Genomic DNA, 22,705 nt, shown 5'->3' with positions numbered 1-22,705 from the left:
CCAGTCCACTCTCATGTTAGAGGACGGTCATATTGTGGAGGTGGCCCTTATGGGAAGGGGCATCTTCTGGCTCAAACTCTCCAGTGCGAAAGCTGCGAGCAACCTGATTGCTGGCTCCCCCACATTAGTGGACGGAAAGATTATCATGATAGTCCCGTGGTACCGTGGATTCAGCGCAGTAGATTTTGATGCCCGGTTCCGTATACCTCGCCATCCAGTGACGCTGGTTTTTCCTGGTCTTGCTGCTGAGCTGCGATCGATTGTTAGGGACCTTGGTTCCCACTTCGGCTGGGTTATGCACGATACCTTCGCCGATGCGGTGACTACGGCAGGAGCCCCCGAGTCCGTGTGGCTGTGGCGGATCCTGCGACTCTCCCGACAGTGATGGAGATCGTGACAGGTGCCGGCAGCATCACAGAGCATGGTAGTCACCGGACAGCCAGGACAGTGTCTGAGGTGTCACGGCTTTGGACACCTGGCGGCTGCCTGGTCGCCAGCTCTTCTCGGCCCTCCCCGCCTCCCCCCGCTCCGCCCCCTCCTCCCCCCTCCGAACAGCCACGCCAGGAGGAGCAGAGGCAGCCGGAGCCCGGACTAGAGTTAGCTGGCGGCTGGACTGAGGTTCGAAGAAAAAAGGGAAAGAACAAGAAGATTTCTGATAAAGGCAAGGAGGCAGAGGTTACCCCGCCTGTAGCTGCACCCCAGAGACCCGATAGGCAGCCGCCCCAGGGACTTGGGAGAGCATCTTCCTCGACGGTAGCCCGCCCTCCACAGCCTCAGGTCCCCCTCTCTCCCTCTCCCCAGCCTCCCCCCATCCAGCCCCAGCCCATCTCCCAACGGCACCCCTTGTCTCCCGACCCGCAGCTTTAGCCCCTGCGTCCTCCTCAGTCTTCCTCCCCTCCTTTTCAGCCCCAGTTCCAGTTGCAGCCCCATCCCTCCCCCCCCCCCCGCCTCTCTCAGTTCTCCCGCAGAGCTAGCTGCTCCGTCGGTTCCCCAGCCGAGGGCAGTTCCCGCTCCCCCTCCTCCTTCTCCTCCGCCAGCCGCCCCTGAGGAGTCTGAGCTGCCTATTCCCCAGCCTCCTCCCCCTCCCCCTCCCCCTCCGCTGATAGGACACCCGGAGTCTCCACCACCACCGGAGCAGGCTTCTCCGTCCGCTAGCCCCTCAGTGGTAGACTCTGATGGGCCTCAGCCTCAGGAGAGAGAGCTCCCCCGCGACTTTTACAGATCTGGCCCCTGGGACTACTTGGATGTGGCCGACCTCGGGACCTTCCCTGCTTGCCTCGACATCAGTATCTTCCTGCTCCGCAAAGGGGCGGATGGGAAGATAGCCGCCTTGGCCCCTAGGGATGGCCCTAGCTTTGCTTTCACCTTCCTCAGTGACGGCACCGAGACCTGGACAGACGACTCGGTCTGGGAGGCTCTCAGGGAGCAGACGCATGCTCAGATTTGTTCCTGGATAGGCCCGTCCGGTGGGCAGCTTCTTGAGACTCAGTGGTCCGAGGGTGACGTGCGCCTGCGGTGGCGTTGCGCCGCCAAACGATTCAGACTGATTGTAATCCTCAGGGCCCCCCTGTCTTGGCCCCTCCCCCAAGATGTCAGAGCCTGGACGCCTCAGAAACTCTGTGCCTTCTACGGGATGTCCACCTCAGAGATCTCGAGCTGGCTCGAGAAAGCCTTCGTTCATGGTACCAAAGGCCTCTCGCCTTTGCTGAAGGTGTTGAAGGACGGGCAGGACGACCCCGCCTCCCCCTCCAAACCTTCCCATAAGCGCTAGCGCCTCTCCTCCAAAATGTCAGCTTCTTCTTCGACCTCTCGACCACGAGCAGACAGTTGTTTGCTGCCTCCCAGTCCTCACCATGAGCCTACACCTCGTATCCTGGAATGTGAACGGGTTTCACTCTTCTGGCACCCGTGGTCCCAGGAAGCTCATTTTGAGACAGGAACTTTAGCCAACAGTGATAGGACGTGTGGATGTACTTCTGCTACAGGAACACAAGCTTTCGGCGGCTCACTCCCGTAGATGTGGGAAGATCCTCATTGGTCGCTCTCACACTTATTGGGAGCCCTCGATCGGCGCACTGGGGAGGAGTGGTGGTGTTTGTACTTCCATGGGAGAGCAGCTAGCCCAGGGAGTTTTCGATCATGGCACGTTGGTTCCAGGTCGTGCCCTTTGGGTAGGCCTGGAATTAGAGGGCTCCAGAGTTGGAATCCTCAACATTTATGCCCCCACAGATCTCCGTTGTAGAGCTACCTTCTGGAGGACACTTACAGGGATTCTCCCAGACATGGATTTTGTTGGAGGTGACTTCAACAATTTGGAGACCTTGGAGGACCAGCAGGGCAGAGGACCGGAGTTTACAGGTATGGCTCAGGCAGAGCAGTCTGCTTGGGACTCTTTTATCTTTGCGACAGGAGGAAGGGACTGTTGGCGAGACCCGTCCTTCCGGCGTTGGCACGGGAGCTTGGACTTCTCGTGGGGTTTCCGCAGGGAAGGAAGCAGACTCCTGGAGAGGCTGGATAGATTCTATGTTAGTGATTGGGCCATCAGCAGAGGCGGTCAGGCCGGTATAGTTCCAGGGACGACACTCTCCGACCATGCGCCGGTGCTCTTATCATTAGATTCGGCAGCTCAAACCCTTCCCCCCCGCTCATGCCGGATTCCCGATTCCATTTTCTCGAGGGAGGACGTGCGCAGTAGTATTTGCGATCTTTGGGATAGAGACTGGGGCGACGAGTGCGAGGGCCTGGTTGATTCGGTGGCGCAGGCATTGCAGGAGTCCAGCCAGATCTGCCAGCTCGCAGCCCTACAGGTTCGATAGGAGTGGTGGGGTAGAGAGAGAGCCCTTCGGAGAGACCTCGCCTCCATTTAGCGGCTCCAGCAGGCATCCCCGGGCTCGGAGGAGCTTCAAATCCAGGCCCTTCAAGCCAGAGCCCTTCTTGAGGAGACACTCTAGCGTCGCTCAGAGTTTTCCTATCACGCCTCTCTCTCCTTCTGGGCTCGGAAGGGTGACCGGATGTGCAGGGAGTTCTTCAGGACACATGGCCAGAGAGCTGCAGGTGATCAGCTTCGGAGTCTCAGGACAGCGACGGGACACATCGTCACGGATCCGGGAGAGGTCTTGGGATTGGCCACCGACTTCTACAGGACCCTTTTTCAGCAAGAGCCACTTGCTCCTCGCACTCATCATGCCCGTGAGGAGGTGTGGAGACACACTCCTTCCTTGGTCCAGCCTAGCATGCAGGCGACGCTATTGGCACCGTTTACCACGGATGAGATGCTGGAGGCCTTGACGGCCATCGATGGACAGAAGTGCCTAGGTGAGGATGGGCTATCCCGGGCATTCTTCACCTCCTTCTGGGACCAGATCCATCAGCCCCTCTTAGCAGCTCTTTAGAGGATTTTCAGTAGCGGTTATATGCCAGAGAGCCTCTCCTCGGGATTGATTTGCCTCATTCCGAAGGGAGGAGATAGACAGGAGATCCGTCAGTGGCGCCCGATCACTCTCCTTACCACTGCCTACAAAATCCTAGCCAAGATGATCAGCGCCAGAGTTCGGCCTCTACTTCCAGACCTCATTCATGACACTCAGACAGGCTTTGTTCAGGATCGCAGTATCCTGGACAATGTCTTCACCTTTTCAGAGGCGGCGGAGTGGGCTCAGCACAGCGAATCACACCTTGCCATCCTACTTCTCGACTTTGAGAAGGCCTACGATCGGGTGGACTGGTCCTTTCTGGAGGGGACTCTGGAGCGGCTAGGTTTCCCAGCAGGTTGGATTCAGGGTATTTCAACTCTGTACAGGACAGCCTCTAGCAGAGTCATCATTGGAGGCAGGATGGGAGAGCGTTTTAGCTTGGAGAGATCAGTGCGTCAGGGCTGCCCCCTTGCCCCTTACCTGTTTCTCTTCTTCGCAGAGGCTATGACTTACTATCTCCGGGCGAGGTCTACAGGGATCAGGGGTGTTCGCCTTCCCCTCCGGGAGGACACGGAGCTCTTGGACTCGGAGTACGCGGATGACACAGCCCTGTATGTCTAGGACGATGAGTTGATGCTGGAGAGGGTGAGGTTGGCCCTGGAGGTCTTCTGTTCGGCTACTGGTGCGAAAATCAACTGGAACAAATCAGTTGGTTTCCTCACAGACCCCGGGGCGCGTTCTCAGTGGGGGAGGTTTTTGGGTTTCAGGTGGATCCCGCGGGGACAGACAGCTAGATACTTGGGTTTTCAGGTCGGCCTGGACATCACGCCAGCTCAGTAGTTTCTCCCGGTGCTAGATTCCATCCGACGGAAGCTGGCTTTTTGGAGCACTGCTAAGCTTTCCCTTGCAAGTTGTGCCTTGGTAGTCAACCAAGTCCTCCTTGCCATGGCTTGGTATGTGGCTTCCTGTTGGTGTTTCTCGAGATCCAGTGTGGCACAGCTTAGGAGGCTGGTTCGGAACTTCCTTTGGTCCGGGGAGGATAGCCTCAGAGATACCAGAGCCAGGGTTGCTTGGCAGACAGTTATTCTTCCGCAGGCTGAGGGAGGCCTGGGAGTCATCGATCCAGAGCTGCAGAGTCAGGCCTTGCTAGGCAAGCTAGTCATCCGCGGTTTGTTGACCCCGGGGGGGCAGACGTGGAAGATGCTACTTCAGCAGGGGGTCGGTTCTTGTGTCCCACGACGAGGTGGAGAGTGGCTCCCATCCCTCAGGTGGATCTTCACTTTCGCCCCACTTACTCAGCCCCGTTCCCCACTCGTTCGTAGCCTCCTCGTGGTTTGGAGGCAGCTCCGCCTCAGTCTCATTCAGTCCCCTCCCCGCTGTCAGGAGGAGATTGATCGCCAGCCGCTTATCTGGAACGATCAGGTCAGAGATGCCGAGGGCCTTCAGTTGGGGGAGAGATCACACATCAGGTGGGATGGTTGGATGAGGGGGCCAGCCCGGTCCCTTCGAGTTTGGAGGGACACGTACAGATATTTGGAGACGGCTGATCTCGCAGACGCCGCTGGAGGTGTTCGTGGAGCCCAGGCGAGACGCACGGAGATCGATGGCATGATCCCAGCTGATTGGTTGGTTCCACCGGAGCCTCAGATCCTCATGCCTGGTGACGACCGTTGGCTAGGACAGTTCACCCCCCGTGGCATCCCACTGGTGGTCGCAGGACGTATGGTCGACTCCTCTATTTCTTTCTTCGCGGTTATGGGGGATGGACGACTCAGGAGAGAGGATGCACTCATTGACCCCCTACTCCCATGGCAGAGGGTTCGGATCGTAGGCCTTTTGGGGAAGGTCTGGCGTACCGACCCTAGCATTGAGCAAGATTAGCTGCAGCTTTGGCGACTCTGGCTCTGGGAGGGGCGGGCCTTGTCAGAGCTTGTTGAGTGGGACCCAGGAGAGTGGAGCTGGCCAGAGGTTGTGCCAGGATAGGGGCCGACCTCCTTCTTCGCCTACAGCACGACTTTGGGCAGGCGAGTTCTTGGGAGGATGCAGAGCCGCCCCCCCACCCAGCGGCCCAGCTGGTATGCACAGGGTATTTCCAAATTCTTTTTGCAGGCCTTCTGGAAGGCCTTGTGGGAGATCTCGCGGCCGCAGAAGATCTCCTACTTCCTGTGGCTTCTCGCCCACAAAGGTCTTCCAGTGGGGAGCTGGTTGAGACAGATAGGCCAGGACGGACGCTGTCATATTTGCCATGTGGTTGAGGAGTCACCAAAGCACTGCCTGTGGAGCTGCACTCGCGCCCAGGAAGTGTGGAGGTGGACTTTCGGGATTCTCACTCGCGCAGCACCAGAGCTAGGCTTGATCACGTGGGGCGCGTTTTGTTGGTGCAGCACCGCACCTGGTCTACATCACTTATTCGAGGCATGCCAGCAGGACCCCACTTTCCTTATCACGCAGGATACATGGGGGCTGCTCGAGGGTATCCCGCAGCACCTAGCAGAGGAGGATACAGGAGTTCAGGAGAGGCAGCCAGTCTGGGAGATTATCAGCAGCATAGCAGGGTGGCACATTTGGACCTCGCGTTGCGCGCAGATCCTTGGTGGCACCTCCTTATCGACTGCCCAGGTCATGACTGATATTTGGTGCGAGATTATTCATACCCTCAGAGGCCAGTGGGACTAGATTCAGGGAGATTCCCGGTCCGCGGTCAAGAGAAGCGGAGACGCTTCCTTCGGACTTGGAACACTCAGGGCCTCTTCTTCGAGCAGACCTCGTAGGGCCTTCGGTGGTGCTACTCACCACCCCGATGGCTGTTCATTCACACTCACCTTATCCCGACGTGAGAGAGTGATTTATTCAATTACCTTTTAGGGCTGTGTCCGATTTGAACGCAGCCCGTCAGCTACAAGCTGACCTTTTGTATCTTGTTCTCTAAGTAATATAATTAGCACTGTTTTTTCGGCAAAAAAAAAAAAAAGAGTGCAAGAGTGCACTATCTCAGATTGGGATGCCCTTTGTGGTGTGGTGAGAGGGCAGTATATTCTGCGAGTTAGGGCAAAGCCCTTGGTGACATTATTTTTTTGATTAGAGGCCATTTCAGGGCCTGTTTTAGTGGCACAAGTTTTCTGCAGGCACTCAAAAAAGTGCCCTATTTTTTGATGTGCGACCACTGTTCCGTAGGTCGGTGAAAAGTTACCATAGAAATTGCATCGTATGCCTATGCACAGAGATATTGGGAGTGATAGAATCATTCTTATTGCCTATTCATGAAAATTGTCACTAGGAGGTGACTGTGTGGTCAAATACCACTTTCGTCAATTTTGTAGATTTGCCCTTGTGAGACAGAAGTTGTGTTTTTTGCAGTGATAGAATATTTTTGCAATGTTCTGTAATGGCATCTAATGCTCTTTCATAGATAGTCACTGAAAAGCTTGACAAGAACAACTTCCAAGCATGGAAGTTTAGAATGACAAATTTCCTTAAGGGAAAAGGCTATTGGGAGTTCATTACTAGAGCTAAACCAGAACCAATTATTCCTAATGTTTCCAATCAACAGGAGTTGCAGGCATTTAAAGGCTGCCATGAGAGATCCAAAAAAGTTATGTACTGGCTGTCTATCAGTATTTCAGATTCTATGATTGTGCATATTCAAGATGTAAGCATGCCGAAGGAGGCATGGGATACTTTGACAAAAATGTATGGCACAAATACGCAAGCTAGGAAAATGCAACTCAAGCAGGAGTTGCTTTTCTCTATGAGCATCAATGACTACCACATGAAGGTGAAGAAGATTGTAGATGGACTTGCTTCTATTGGGTTGCCAGTGGAAGATGATGATTTAGTTTCTATGACCTTGAATGGTCTAGGAAAGGATTATGCCAATTCCATACATCCATTGCTATCCATGAGAATTTTCCTGATTTTGAGGAGTTGATTGCTCTTCTAATTTTTGAAGAGCAGAGAAATCGTGGTGCATCTTCTTCAGGAGGAACTTCAAAAGAAACTGTCTTCTACTCAAATGCTAGAAGAGGTAGAGGCAGAGGTAGAGCAGGCCCGCCGTGGCAGAAATCAAAATATGCAACAAAATCAAGAAAACCATTCCTATGGAGGAGGACGTGGTAATTTTAGAGGCAGGGGGAGCCAAAGAGGTTGTGGTGGATGGCAGAGAGGCCAAAATGCAAACAATAATGTTGAATTCTACTACTATGGTAAAATGGGTCATATGATTAAAGACTGCTATAAAAAGCAGAATGACATCATGACTAGAAAATTACAGCAAGGCAATTATGCATCCTCTAGTAGACAGGGTGATGACAGAAATGAGCGTTTGTCTATGGTGCAGCACATGACCAATTCTGTGACAAGTGCAGAAGAAAGAAATGATGTGTGGTATGTTGACTTAGGTGCATTAAACCACATGACAGGTCATGCAGAATGGATGCAGGATGCAAGGAAATGGAAAGACTAGGATTTGTGGAGACTCGTGGTGATACTGCACATCCTATTGTGCAGATAGGTAAAATTCCTTTGTCTATGCAGGATGGGAAAAAGAAATACTTGTCTAATGTATTTCATGTCCCGAATATCACCAAGAACCTGGTTGTTGGTCAAATGGTTGAGCAAGGCTTGCAGGTCAGATTTAATCCTTGTGGATGCTTTGTTGAGGATATGAAAAATAAAGATCGCTTGATAGCAAAAGGGAAGAAGAAGGGCAGCATGTTTACATTGGATGTGGATATGCCTGAATTGAGTGTAGCAATGTTTGCACATGGGACCAGTGTAGTTGTAGATTTGATATCTGGCATAAACGCATTGGTCATGTTAATGTACAGTGACTTAAATTAATGTAGGCCCAAAATATTATTGCAGGACTGCCTAAGTTCAAGGAAGAGGCCATTGGAATTAATCCACTCTGATGTGTGGACTGCTAAAGCTGCATCTATTGGAGGGTGTCATTATTTTGTCATTTTTATTGATGACTACAGAAGAAAAGTTTGGGTGTATTTTATGAAAAATAAAAGTGAAGTGTTTGGGCATTTCAAAGCTTTTAAAGCTATGGTTGAGAAAGAAATAGGCCTACAAATAAAATGCCTAAGGTCAGATGGAGGGGGAGATGAAGTGTTTTCCAAATTTCAAGAATTCAAAGCCATGGTAGAAATCCAGACAAGCATAAATATCAAAGCCATGAGATCAGATAGAGGAGGTGAATACATGTCTTCAGCATTAATAAACTTTTGCAAAAGTCACGGAATTCACTTGTGCAGATACTCCTCAAAAGAATGCAAGAGCTGAAAGGAAGAATGGTATTTAGCAGACAATGCTAGAGCAATGTGTAGTGAGAAGCATCTTCCAAAATCAGTATCGGGTAGAAGCAATAGCCACTGCAAACTACTTGCTTAATTGGCTTCCTACTGAACCGATACAGGGTATGGCACCTTATGAAGCATTCACTGGACACAAGCCACACATTGGGCATCTCCACATATTTGGTTGCATAGCATATGCCCATATACATGATGATCATCACAGGAAATTGGATGCGAAGTCAAACAAATGCATCATGGTTGGCTACAATGAAGAAAGCAAAGCATACAAGTTGTATGATCCCATTAACAAAAAGGTCATTATCTCCAAAGATGTAATCTTTGATGATGAATCATAATGGTAAACGTCAAATACTCAGGAGATAGATGCACTGATTTCATAGTCATCTACAGAAATGGTTGGTGAAGAAGAGCAAGAATTGCAAGCAACACCCCAAGAAGAGCCACAGCAGCTCAAATGGTCTACTAGGAAAAGTAGACCTCTAGCTAGATTGACATATGCTTAGAAAGGCAAAGCAATTCAGGTTGAAACCACCAACTATGCTCTTATGACTACCATCATGGCTATAGAAGAGCCAGTGTACTTTGAAGATGTAGTAGACAAGCCAAAATGGCAAACTGATATGAATGAAGAATGAATACTTTGTATAAGAATAATACTTGGGAATTATGCGACCTTTCACCAAGAAAGAAGGCCAGAGCAAACAAATGGGTATACAAAGTGAAGTACAATCCAGATGGAAGTATTCAAAGATACAAAGCTAGACTAGTTGCAAAAGGATTTTCACAGCAATATGGTCAAGATTATGATGAGACTTATGCTCCAGTAGCAAATATGGATTCCATATGGTTCTTGGTATCACTAGCGACACTCAGCAGGTGGAATGTGTACCAACTCGATGTCAAGAATGCATTTCTCAATGGTTACCTAGACGAGGAAGTCTACATGCAACAACCAGCAGGTTATGTTGAACCAAGAAAGAAGAAAAAGGTTTGCCATCTTAAGAAAAGTCTCTATGGCTTAAAGCAAGCACCCAAAAATTGGTACAGTAGAATCGACAAGTATTTTGTTGATCTAGGATACATGAAGTCCAATGTAGATCATACACTCTGCTACAAAGTTCAAGGGGAAGACATTACTATTGTACTTTTGTATGTAGATGATCTGATTGTGACCAGAAGCAAGGATAGCTTCATCAAAAAGCTAAAACAAGACTTATCTGTAGAGTTCAACATGAAAGATCTTGGACCTGTGTACTATTGTCTTGGAACTGTTCTAGAGAGATTCAGAGAGCACCTTCATGAGTCAGCTCAAGTATGTTGGTAGTCTCCTGAAGAAGTTTTTAATGGCAGATTTCAAGATTGTAGCCACTCCCATGGAATAGAGTTTAAAACTTACAAAAGATTCAAAAAATCCTATAGTCAATGACAGGTACTACAGGCAGCTCATTGGATCTCTTATATATCTGACTATCACACAGCTAGATATATGTTATGCAGTAAGTTAACTAGCATAGTTTATGGTAAATCCAAAATGGTCTCACTGGAATGAAATCAAAAGAGTCTTGAGATACATTAGAGGTACAAGACACTTTGGGATAGAATATAGAGGAAGTCATCCATAGTTGCATGGGATATTGTGACAGTGAGACTATGCTGGAGATCATGAGACCAGGAGATCCACAACACAGGGATATGCATTTTTCCTTGGTCAAGGTGCTATACCATGGTCGTCAAAAAAATAGCCAACTGTTTCTTTGTCTTCGTCTAAATCAGAATATAGAGCACTCACTACAGGTGCATGTGAGGCTATATGGCTCAAAAGACTATTGCCAAAAACAAACTACTTTGATGAATCAAAGCCAACAACAATATATTGTGATAATCAATCGGCTCAAGCATTTGGCCAAGAATCTAGTATATCACGCCAGGACAAAGCACATTGATGTCAGAGAGCACTTCATCAAAGAAAGAATGTTACTTGGTGACATCACATTGCAGCATGATAGCAAAGAGAATGTTGCAAACATCTTTACCAAAACACTCGGTAAAGAGCTTTTTGAGAAACACTGACTAGAGCTCTTGGTTTGACGTAGAGGAAGGACATTCCCATTAAAGGGGTGTGATGGAATGTAATGTTTAGTCCTTCTACAATTCCCCAGAATCATCATCTTGAGTGTTGATCTTGAGGGAAGGTGTTGAGACATCACTCTCAACATCATGTTATTCAAATGTGCATAGCACTAACCCAATAGAGTGCTATAAGGAAAGGGTTAGATGTCATAACCCTAATCCTAAATTGGTAGGTATATATTCTACATTTTCAACTAAATCTATTGTACAGTTAGTCATTTGTGGTGTGCTATCTAGCTATGTTCTCTCTCCTCATCTCCACCCTTCTCCTCTCCCCTCTTCATATTTTGTCAAGATTGCCTCCTTTTGTGTTAAACTACAGTGAAGGCCCTTACTTTGGCTAGTGTCCTCTTGAGTTATTGAAGTGTCTGGAGTACCCTTCCCTTGTTCTTCCTTTGATTCTTCCTCACTCTCTTTTACCTCTTCCATTGCATCCTCTCTGTTAACATCCTCTTCAAACTCTTTAAACCATCTAGTCTCTATCACCATGTTATCTTCTTGACTGACTATTCTTGAGGCTCTCCTCTTCATCCCTGAGAGGTTCAAAGGATTTTTGTTTGCTGTTTCTAGCAGACTGTGAGGAGGGCTTTGAGCTTTGGAAACCCACCTTTCAGTAGGAGTAGCTTGTTTAGCAGCACAATGTTCAGATTCTTTAATTTAGCCTCTCTTCAAAGGGTAGTTTTTTACCACATGGTTGGATAGCCCACACAAAATGCAAGAGTGGGGAAGATTTTTATAAGTCATAGGCTATTCTCTAAAGACACTACCATTTCTTTTAAGAATAGTGAGAGTCTTGGGCATCTCCTCAGCTATATACATCTTAATGCAGATCTGACGATTGCCTCTGGGATTAATAAATTTCTCTTGCTCTACACCCAGTACTTCTCCCAACCCGCAACATAAAAAGTGAAGTTGGTTACATAGATAAAGAGGTAGATCAGGGAGTTCCACCCAAACAAGGACCCTGGTAGATCTAGGGGCATCAAGATAAAAATCCTTGGACCATCCTTCCAAATAAAGGGGTTGATTCCTAAGAGTCCATAGACCATGTTGCATATCTCAAAAAGCCATCTTAGGTTTCTCACAAAGAAAGACAAAAAAGCCTTTCTTCAAGAATCTTACATTCAAAACATTGATCCCTTTTCTAATCTAGTTCATTCTAATCCAAGACTCAATAAAGGTAACTAGAGGTATGACCCTAGGCGAAAAACCCACTAATGCATGAGTTCACAACCAAACCACAAAGTCATGCAACAATGTGTCATCCATGAAGGCTATTAATATTGTACCTATTCCAGTTGCTTAATTCTCTCCATTAGACTATTGTCTTCCACCAACATCTTGTTGTGTAGCATGCTTGGGTTTTGGGATTGACGGTGGTAGGAGACTTTCAGTTTCCTCCTCGCTGGACGTGGGGAGCCTCGACTCTCTTAGAGCTTGCCTAGGATTGTGACTATCTGCTTGTCCATCTTTGCATGTTGTGTCTCCACTGGTTGAGGGCAGCTCGATTTTGGATGCATCTGCTCTGCTTCCACTGGCTCTGATTTTATCAGTTCAATTACCTCCTCCTTCACCACTTGAAGTGGTTTCATGCGTGGTGGCAGGGCTATCAGAGGTTCTTGCAGGAGCACAATTTTCAGAGTTGTTTCCAATATCATCTCTACAATGGGGAGAAGGAGGAGCTGCATAGGATTTGTGTAGCTCTCTGGAGGCCAAGGGCCCACTTGCATCGGAAGTGCTAGGAGTAAAACGTGTTTGTGGGGAAAGATTGTGAAAAAACCCCCTTGTGGCTTCAGAGCTGCATGTGCGCTGCATGTGCATAAGAGGGGTGCACAACTCCTCCTTTTCTTCCTCCTCTCCCACCGTGGGGACTGGCTCGAGCTCCATATCACGAAGAGGGTAGACCACATTCTTCCAAGGAACTAGGAGACAAAACTAGAAAGTGCAACTCATCTGTGATGTTCAAGCTCTCTAGCAATTGAGGAGAGCCACGAGCACCAAAATTGCGAGAAAGCTCTGACAAGAAATCAAGCACATACAGGCAGCGAGGCACGTCAAAGGGGATATTCAAGAGGGGTTGATAGGAGATGCAGAGTAAGGGTGGTCACTCCTAACATCACCCTCAAAAGCTTCACCTCTGTCGCTATCACCATCATCCTCCATCTCCATCATCTATCTATCTTTCTTTTGCAATAACCATTGGAGCCTAGTGTGTCAAAAATCATCTTCTTGAACTTAGACTTAGATTTCTTCTTGTGAGCCTATGGTGGCCACGATTATTTCTCTTTAACTACTCTCTATATCAGGTATTTTTGACTCTTCACAACCATTCACATCTTCCTTAACATCCTTTAAGTATCAAATTCAAAGTCCTCAAATCCCATTAGAAACTTAGGAGTGCAATTGATCAAGCACATTATTTGTCTAGTTTGTGTCACTAATTTGTTGTTACGTATTTAAATTTTATAGCTTGTAGTTGATGCATATGGTTATGGCCTTGCCCTTACTATCTGTTACTAGTTGTTTTTCTCATCTACTATATATGAAAAGTTTGTGAATGTTTCTATGTCCACCTTTTGTGTAGCACTCACATCCTTGAATAATGTTAGTGAAGACTTTCTGGCTCTCACATCCTCGAAGAGCCACTATATTGCTAGGAGACAAAGACAGAGACTCTTGGCTCATATTTTAGGTCCTTTCCCATTTCCCTTGAAACCCTTGCATAGTCATCTCCCCATCATATTGGATCTAGATCTCCTAAAGGAGTTTCCTAGCCTTCTTCGTCACCTACTACCCAAGTAGTAGAAACCCTTTCTTTACCATTCAAACCACTGGATGTCATTCTAGTGGAGAAAAATAAATATGTAAGAAACCCCAAATTTATAAACAATATAAAAGATAATGTTATCCAACCCACATCAAACTTTGTAAGAACATGGATCCTATTCAAATTAATGCCTATAAAATTTATTATACCCATTAAATATATGGTAGTTTAACATATTGATGCATATTCTTTAACACTTATGCATGATGCATGAGTAAAATCCACAAAAATATGCATGTTTTGCCATGCAAACGATATTTGACCCACATAGAACTTTGTAAGAAATTAACGTAATATGCTTTCTTGAAATGTAGATCATCACCTTGCATGATCTCACTTGCTTTAGCCTTCATCCTTCAACTTTTAATCTTTAACCCTTTAGTCTTCAACCTTTAATTAGTTCAACTTACCAATCAAATGGTGGCAATATGAACAATATTTTCAAGAATAGATCTCATGGGAGACATAGTTGGCCAAAATAAGAAAAAGGTCAAAATTTAGGTTAGCCTTTAGAAAGAAGATAGAGTTTTTTCGAACAAGGTGATTAGGGATTGCATGTCATTCTTCATAAGTGATTTGTCCTACAATGAGATGGAAAGGATCACACAAAGTGACATGTCCTTTTTTCAATTGAAGTCTAATATGGCCTTGAGATTTGAAAGAGACTAAATGACATGGGAAGATGGGATCTTTTGGTAGCTTTGAATTGGGACAAAGAGATATGAGAGAAATTGAATGCCCACATTGGTGGGCTTCTAGATGTCTATGATCAAAATATTTTATGGGTTACTCAGCAACAAGTAAACAAGTCCTCGGGAATGTCTTATTATAGGAGACAAAGGTGCTCATACATAAGCTGCTAGGGAGACTAAAATAGGTGAGGTAAGAAATAAGGACCACATATACTTTGCCTAGACTACCCTTTGGATTTAGGTGAGTTTTTCCCTTTGGCTTTAGGTGAGTTTCTAGAGGAGATAAATCCAATGGTCATGCAAGCTGTGCTAATCATGGAAACTCATGATGTACATGAGCGACATATTTTTCCAAGTTTAGTGATGACTTGATATAGGTAGAACAAAATTGTGAATGGGTAATAAGGCACTAAATTTAAGGTGAGGATAAAAGGAGTTCTAGGCTTGCATGAGCATTTGTGATTTGTGGGTAAGCATTTTCATGGAGGGGATGTAAAAGCAATCTAAGATCTAGGAGCAAGTAGTTATAGTTAGGTATCCAATGTTTGTGTGCATCATGGGAAACTAGAACAAAACCCATTGGGTTATCACACCAATTTTTTGAGAGTGCTCTCAACGGAAGCAAGAACGGAAGAGGGAGAGAGAGCAAGAGAGAGAGACAGAGAGCCACACAAGTTTGGTGGGTGCAGAACCACCCTAATCTTCTTTTTCATTCATTTATATATGTGTTTCAGTATTGTACATAACTGGGGTTAAGGCACAGTGACCTTTAACCCCACAACCTCCCGCTTAAAGGACAATGTGCCTTTAAGGGAGAACAACCAGTGAGCATACTATCCAATGCCCATCAATACACGACAATACTCAAACCGCTGACTAGGTAGACTCTTCATCAGCATATCTGCAGGGTTATCATCTGTATGAACCTTGACAAGCTCTATGCACTTGTCCTCAAGTACCTCCCTGAAGAAATGGTACCTGACCTCAATGTGTTTGGTCTTTGCATGAAAAACCGGATTCCGTGCTAGCTGAATAGCACTCATGGAATCACTATGCAATGTCGGTACACCTGTATGAATCCCCAAATCTCCCACTAGCCGATCAAGCCATATAGCCTCCTTGCAACCCTCTGTGGCTGCAACATACTCAGCCTCTGTGGTAGACAAAGCAACGCACTTCTGTGTGCGAGACATCCACGACACTGCACCACCTGCAAAGGTGAACACATAACCAGAAGTGGATCTCCTACTATCCACATGCCCTGCATAGTCTGAATCTGTGTACCCAAGTACACGCATGTCTCCTTTACCAAAGCAAATGCACATCTCCTTGGTACCCTTCATGTACCTCATGATGCACTTAACTGCCTCCCAATGCCTCTTTCCTGGATTAGCCATATACCGGCTAACAACTCCCACTGCAAATGCAATGTCTGGTCTAGTAGCTATCATAGCATACATAAGACTCCCAACTGCTGATGCATAAGGAACCTTGGCCATCATGGCCCTCTCCTCATCTGATTTGGGACTATCTGTATGACTCAGTTTCACATATGGAAGCAATGGAGTACTCACTGCCTTCCCCCCCTCCATATTGAAACGCTGCAATACTTTTGTAACATACTCTTTTTGTGAAAGCCAAAGGAGTTTCCTACTCCAATCACGCGTGATGCGCATACCAAGAATATGACCTGCAAATCCCAAATCCTTCATATCAAAGGCCTCATGCAACTTGGCCTTTAATGCATCTAGCTCATAAGTATTCTTGCTAGCCAATAGCATATCATCCACATATAGTGCCAAGATTATCAGGCTATTATCCTTAGCCCTTTTAGTGTAGAGGCAGTGATCAATTTCACTCCTTCTAAAACCCTGGGACCGAATGAAAGCATCAAACTTCTGATACCATTCTCTAGGTGCTTGCTTAAGACCATAGAGACTCTTCTTCAACTTGCAAACTAAATGCTCTTTGCCCTTTTCTTCAAAGCCTTCCGGCTGCACCATGTAAATTTCCTCATGCAAATCCCCATGCAAGAAAGCTGTCTTGACATCCATTTGCATAAGCTCCATATCCTCTACTGCCACTAGTCCAAGGATGCATCTAAGTGTGGTAATCTTCACAACCGGAAAGAACATCTCATCAAAGTCCACACCCTTCTCTTGCTTGAACCCTTTAGCAACCAAACGGGCCTTGTACCTAGGCACATCATCACCTGTGACCTTCATTTTGTAGACCCATTTACATGCCAATGTTTCTTTCCATGTGGCAAAGAAACCAAGTCCCAAGTCTTATTCTTCATAAGTGAACTCATCTCTGATTGCATAGCATACTCCCACTTGCGTTGATCCTCACGCATCATAGCCTCTCTGTAGCAAGAAGGCTCCCCGCAATCAGTAAGCATCACATACTCTACCCCTGGAACAAACCTATCAGGCGGTCTAGACACTCTAGATGATCTTCTCAAGGGCATTTCAGCTTGCTGTCCCACTTGCATATCAGCCACATTTGGCTCATCATTTCCACCAATAGATGATCCATCATCTACCCTTGATTGTATACCTGTGGGAGTACTTGGTGGTACCATTTCTAGCACATTTGGTGCATGGACAGCTTGCTGTCTATCAACATATGCAGGTGGATTCACATCCTGGAAAGTGATTCTCCTCATTTCCACATCCCTCATGGGTACCTTATGCATCTTCTTCTCATTAAAGACCACATCATGGCTGCGTATGATCTTCTTTGCTTCTGGATCCCAGAGACGATAGCCTATCTCTCCACTTTCACCATAACCTAGAAAGATGCATTTCCTAGACTTAGGATCTAGCTTCTTTCGAAGCTCTTTTGGCACATGTGCATATGCCTCACACCCACAAATATACGCAAATGAGAGTAAGAGGGCTTCTTTCCACTCCATGCCTCTTCAGGAATACCACCATCCAAACTCTTACTAGGTGATCTATTGATCACATGCACTACAATCTTCATTGCCTCAGCCCAAAAACCACCAGAAAGACTTGCATTGGAAAGCATGCATTGCAACCTTTCTTGAATGGTACGGTTCATCTTTTTTGTAACTGGATTTTGCTCTGGAGTACGAGGGGATGTAAGCTCCCTCTTAATCCCACGAGTATCACAGAAATGCTGAAAGTCATGAGAGAGATACTCTCCACCATTGTCAGTCCGTAGGCATTTAAGCGTTCTACCTGACTGATTCTCAACCAAGGCCAGCCATTTCTGAAATACCTGGAACACATCACTCTTCCGAGCTATAGCATAAGCCCACACTTTCCTAGTTGCATCATCAATGAATGTCACATAGTATTCGGCCCCGCCTAATGACCGTGTAGGCATGGGACCACATACGTCTGAATGCACCAAATCAAGCATTTCAAACTCTTTCTTTCCCCTTCTTTTATGGGCTGATTTAGTCTGCTTCCCATAGAGACAGTGCTCACAAAATTCAAAATCAGAGAAACTCAAATGCGGTACATAACCCAAATGGCATAAGAGTTTCATTCCATTCTGGCTCATGTGCCCCAACCTGCAATGCCATAAAGAAGTGCTTGGCTGCTCGGTTATTGTAACAACATGATCAAATACCCCTGATACATGTAAGGGATACAAAGTCCCACACTTGGCACCCCTGGCCAAAAGCATAGAGCCCTTTTGAATTTTCCAACTTTGAAAGCCAAAAGTGGTGTGAAAACCAGCATCATCTAGCTGACCCACTGAAATAAGACTCTTGGTCAGCTTAGGCACATGTCTCACATGTTTGCAGACCCATTTGCAAAAGAAAACTTTGCACACAACCTGTCTTTCCACTGTCATAAGTGGAGAACCATTCCCTATGGGGAGTAACATGGAATGAAGCACCAGAATCCAAAATCCAATCTTGGGAATATGCATCATCTGAAGTGGTAAGCAACTCTGCAGATAAACTAGACATGAAGAGAACATCATTGTCACTATCACGTGTGACTGCATTGATCTCCTCGATCTTCACTTTTCCTTTGTCCTCCCTTGGACTCTCTTCCTTTTTATTTGCACCCCAATTTGCATTCTTTTTCTTATCCTTTTGCTCTCTTTTCAGCTCGTAGCAATCCTTTTTCATATGGCCCTTCTTGCCACAATGGTAACACTCAATGTTCCGTGCCTTGGATTTGCTATGAGACTTCCCTCTTTCTTGGGACTTCCCCCTGAACTGTGATCTGCCCCTTTGCACATTTAAGGCTCATCCTGCTTGTTGCCATCCATAGACTTCCGTCTAATCTCCTCGGCCAACAAGCTACCCACAACATCATCAAATTTCAGTACTCCACCAAGTGCAGAGTTACTGACAGCTGTACAGAAGGTATCCCAAGAGGATGGCAATGAACATAAGAGAAATATTTCCTTAGTCTCTGCATCAAAATTCATTTTCTGAGCTTGAAGCTGGCTGAAAATTATATTGAATTCATTCAAATGAGAAGCAATGGAGACCCCTTCCTTCATCTGCAGCTCAAACAACCTCTTCATGAGGTAAACTTTATTAGAGGCAGTTTCCTTCTCATAAATGGCACACAGTTTCTTCCACAAATCTTCCGTAGTCTGCTCATTTACTACTGTGAAATAAACTGACTCTGCAAGATGAAGTCTAATAGTAGACTTTGCTAATGCATCCAACTCATTCCAATCATCCTCAAACATATCTGCAGGCTTAGCTTCAATACCTGCCAAGGGTTTAATCTGCTTCTTTTGAATAAGCACATCCCTTATCTGCTCTTTCCACAAAGAAAAGTTTGTCCCATCAAACTTTTTAATGCTAAAAAACTCCTTTTCAGACATGGAAGAGGATGCCATGATGCAAATAAAGCAAAATCCCAAATGCTAGTGCCTGCAAGAGAGAGCCACACCAAATACCAGGTGCACCCAAATGTGTATGCCACAATAGAGTGAAATATCACCAAAATTCAAAGCTCAAAGCATCAAAAAAATGCATCTGACTCATGTGCATATACTATGCATCCATATGAGCAAATTTGGCCCAAAAGAAAATGCCAATAAGTGCCAAATGACACAAGCATAAACACCGTCCATTGGCATATGCATCAATAATATCTCATCCAAGAGAGCATAGCACTATCAGTGCATCACCTGCAATGTGTCAAAGCTGTTCCTCAGCTTAAAATAGCATCCATGTGCAAAGCGTCCATAAAAAATAGCATCCCACAAGGCAATTTGGGCCTATCAGCGCATCCAACAAGGACCGCAATGCATCCAAATGGCCTATAAATCATCCATTGCAACCCAATGCATACCACGAATGAGCGCACACTGCAACCAGAGTGATCTGCATAAGGTATGCTCAAGAAATCATAGTCCCACGGTAATGAGCGCTACTGAAAATAGAACCTGAGATGCCTCAAAACATGGGCGCCATCGCATAATCGGACTCAATAAGAAAATCTGCAAATATCTCTCTTCTGCCAGAACTCCAAAATCCCAACCGATGAGTGAGAAATGGGAGTTAACACTTATCCACTGCCATGTGGCATAAATCTAAGGTTTCAAAACCTTAGTATGAAAAATGCATAACAGAGAGACGAAATCGAATACACAGAGATTTATAACTCTGAAAATCCTCCACGGAATCATGCAAGAACTGATAGGTAGGGGTTTTTGGGCATCCGGAATGCAATGGGACAAACGGTTTTGGAAACCGTGGTCTCAATCACTGGGTCCAACACACGGACTGAAAAAAACGTTTTTTGAAAACAGAGCTATCTGTAAACTCCACCGGAGTGCGAATGATGAGTAACATAGAAGTTTTAGGCCCTCCTGAGTCCACCAGAGCTGACAGATCTGCAAATGGTTGCTCCAAACTTGAGTTCCAACACCCGGGCAAAAAACGCAGGAACTGACACAGTGAGTCAGAAATCCAATGAAATGATCCCAGATTCAAGAATGAAGGTGTTTCCAAGCTCTTGAAGTGAAGTGGACACCAAAAGCAAGCAATAGTTGCCTCTACAAGTCAATATGGAGTCTCTGTCATCGAACGGAACAGGGAAAAGCTCAAAAAACGACTTTTTCTTTGAAAGCTCTTAATAGGCTCTCAAAACCACTTCGTAAAGCCAAAGTGACTTTTCCAAAGGTTCCTCCAAGGTCTCTGCATACTCAGATGCAAGTAAAGTCACCCACAAAGCTTCCCATAGAGCTTCTCCTTCCTCCCACATAGCTGCTGAGCTTCAAAGCATTCATGCATGCTCAGCTAGATCACCCGGGCTCTGCTGATACCAGTTGAGAGTGCTCTCAACGGAAGCAAGAACGGAAGAGGGAGAGAGAGAGAGAGAGAGAGACAGAGAGCCACACAAGTTTGGTGGGTGCAGAACCACCCTAATCTTCTTTTTCATTCATTTATATATGTGCTTCAGTATTGTACATAACTGGGGTTAAGGCACAGTGACCTTTAACCCCACTTTTTTTTGTTGTGTTACATTAGATACCTCTTTAAAGTAGCTTCCAATCAAAATTAGGAGATATTCAAAATACATGGACAAGAATTTGGGAGGAAAAAAGTGCAAGAAGGCCATAATGGAAGGCATAGGAAAAATCCAGCCAATTGATGATATGCTTGATAAAATAATTTTTTTAAACCAATACTACTATTGATCTGGTTCATGCTTTGGTTTTGGAAGTTACACCACTTCATGAGCATGGTTGGATTCATTGCATCTTGCATGCTCCAATGAAGTTTTGCATTGGGATCCAAAAGGGTAGGTCTGAGTGATTGGGGTCATTCTCTTGACTTTAGTGAGAAAAGAGATCCCTTGGTTGCACCTAAGAATGGGTAGAGACAAGATCTGACTACCAAGTTCATGTCAAAAAAATTGAGATTATTTTTTGTCCTTATAAGTGGCTCACCTTGGAGCTATTGGATCCATCTGTGCCTTCTCTTTACTTAGATGTCTCCAATGTACATGCTTTTGGTTGCCTTTTCAATTAGCTACACTTTTTGCAATGGATGCACTAGGAGTGCTAAGAGTTGCACCAATACTTTTAGACACTAGAAGAGCCATGACAACACACTTGATCACCATGAGAAAATATGATATTGGCAAGTCCTATTAAATTAAAAATAGCCCATGGATGAGATGGAGTTGAACATGTTCTCCCAAGAATTAGCCTATGCTCCAACTCTAGTACCAAATATTATTTCATATGTACAGATCCTTTTATGTATAGCCATTGATCATTGAATATATGTTTCTTTGTACATGTTGGTAATATATGCAATTATCTGATGTACAGACTTGAAAAGTGTTTTCATATGTATGTGCATTTTTTAGAACATTAGAAATAGATGAGGAGAGGATACAATAGATTTTTAGGAAAGAGATGTGCACATGGGTAGTGGCCTAAATATATTATGAAACTGATCTTTTATTTTAAAGAGAAAAATATATTTTTTCCCCATATGGCAATTAAAAAAATGGAAGTGCCCTTTATTTTTAAAAGAGCAACAAGAAAATATATATTTTTTCTTATGATAATGGAAATGGAAATTATTAATAAATGACCATATTTTTTTATTTTGCACTAGGATATAGAATATATCTATGTGCAAGCAGAGACTCCCTTTTTATGCAACCAAAGCATTCTTAAATGCAGTTTGAATGCCTACAAACATTAGTGATGAGCATATGGAGGAGACTTTGGCTGATGTTGGAGGATGTTGAGGGGGGGGGGGGATGAACACCATGGATGATTTTTTCAACTTCATTTTGATAAGAAGCTAAACTTTTTATGTTGGTGTTAAAAGATTGTATGCCTAAATAAAAATAAACATTTGAAAGATTCACTAGGATTCGAAACTCTTATGAATCAGAATTTAAAGTTTTGCGAGGATTTACATTTTTTACTTTGAATTCAAAAGAAAACATATAAAGTGTATTGCATCCTATCAATATTGTGAAATGAAAAAATTAGGCTCCATAAACTTTCACCAATATTTTATATTAATATATAAGCATAGCTTAGATAAAAACATCCATGCTAATGAACACCCAAGAAGGGAAGATGAAGTGCCCTTTAAGCAAAGATGAAGCTCATGAGGAGGAGTCCAAAGTCACATGGGTTCTAGACATATGAAACTCTATCAAGCACATGAACTTCAACTCCGTGAGGAGGATTACCAAAAACCAATACAAGCAATACAAAACAATAAAAGGTTTATAGATCCCCTATTTGAGTAGCACAACAAAATATAATTTATTCAAAAGTCCATATGTTTCCTCAATGCCAGAAGGTTAAATATTTACATATAATTTTAAGGCCACTAAC

The sequence above is a fragment of the Dipteris shenzhenensis genome, chromosome 20 (genome assembly GCF_047967505.1).
Source record: "Dipteris shenzhenensis isolate YYH24624 ecotype China chromosome 20, Dip_SZ_1.0, whole genome shotgun sequence".
NCBI lineage: Eukaryota > Viridiplantae > Streptophyta > Polypodiopsida > Gleicheniales > Dipteridaceae > Dipteris > Dipteris shenzhenensis.
Note: the sequence above shows the minus strand (reverse complement) of the source record.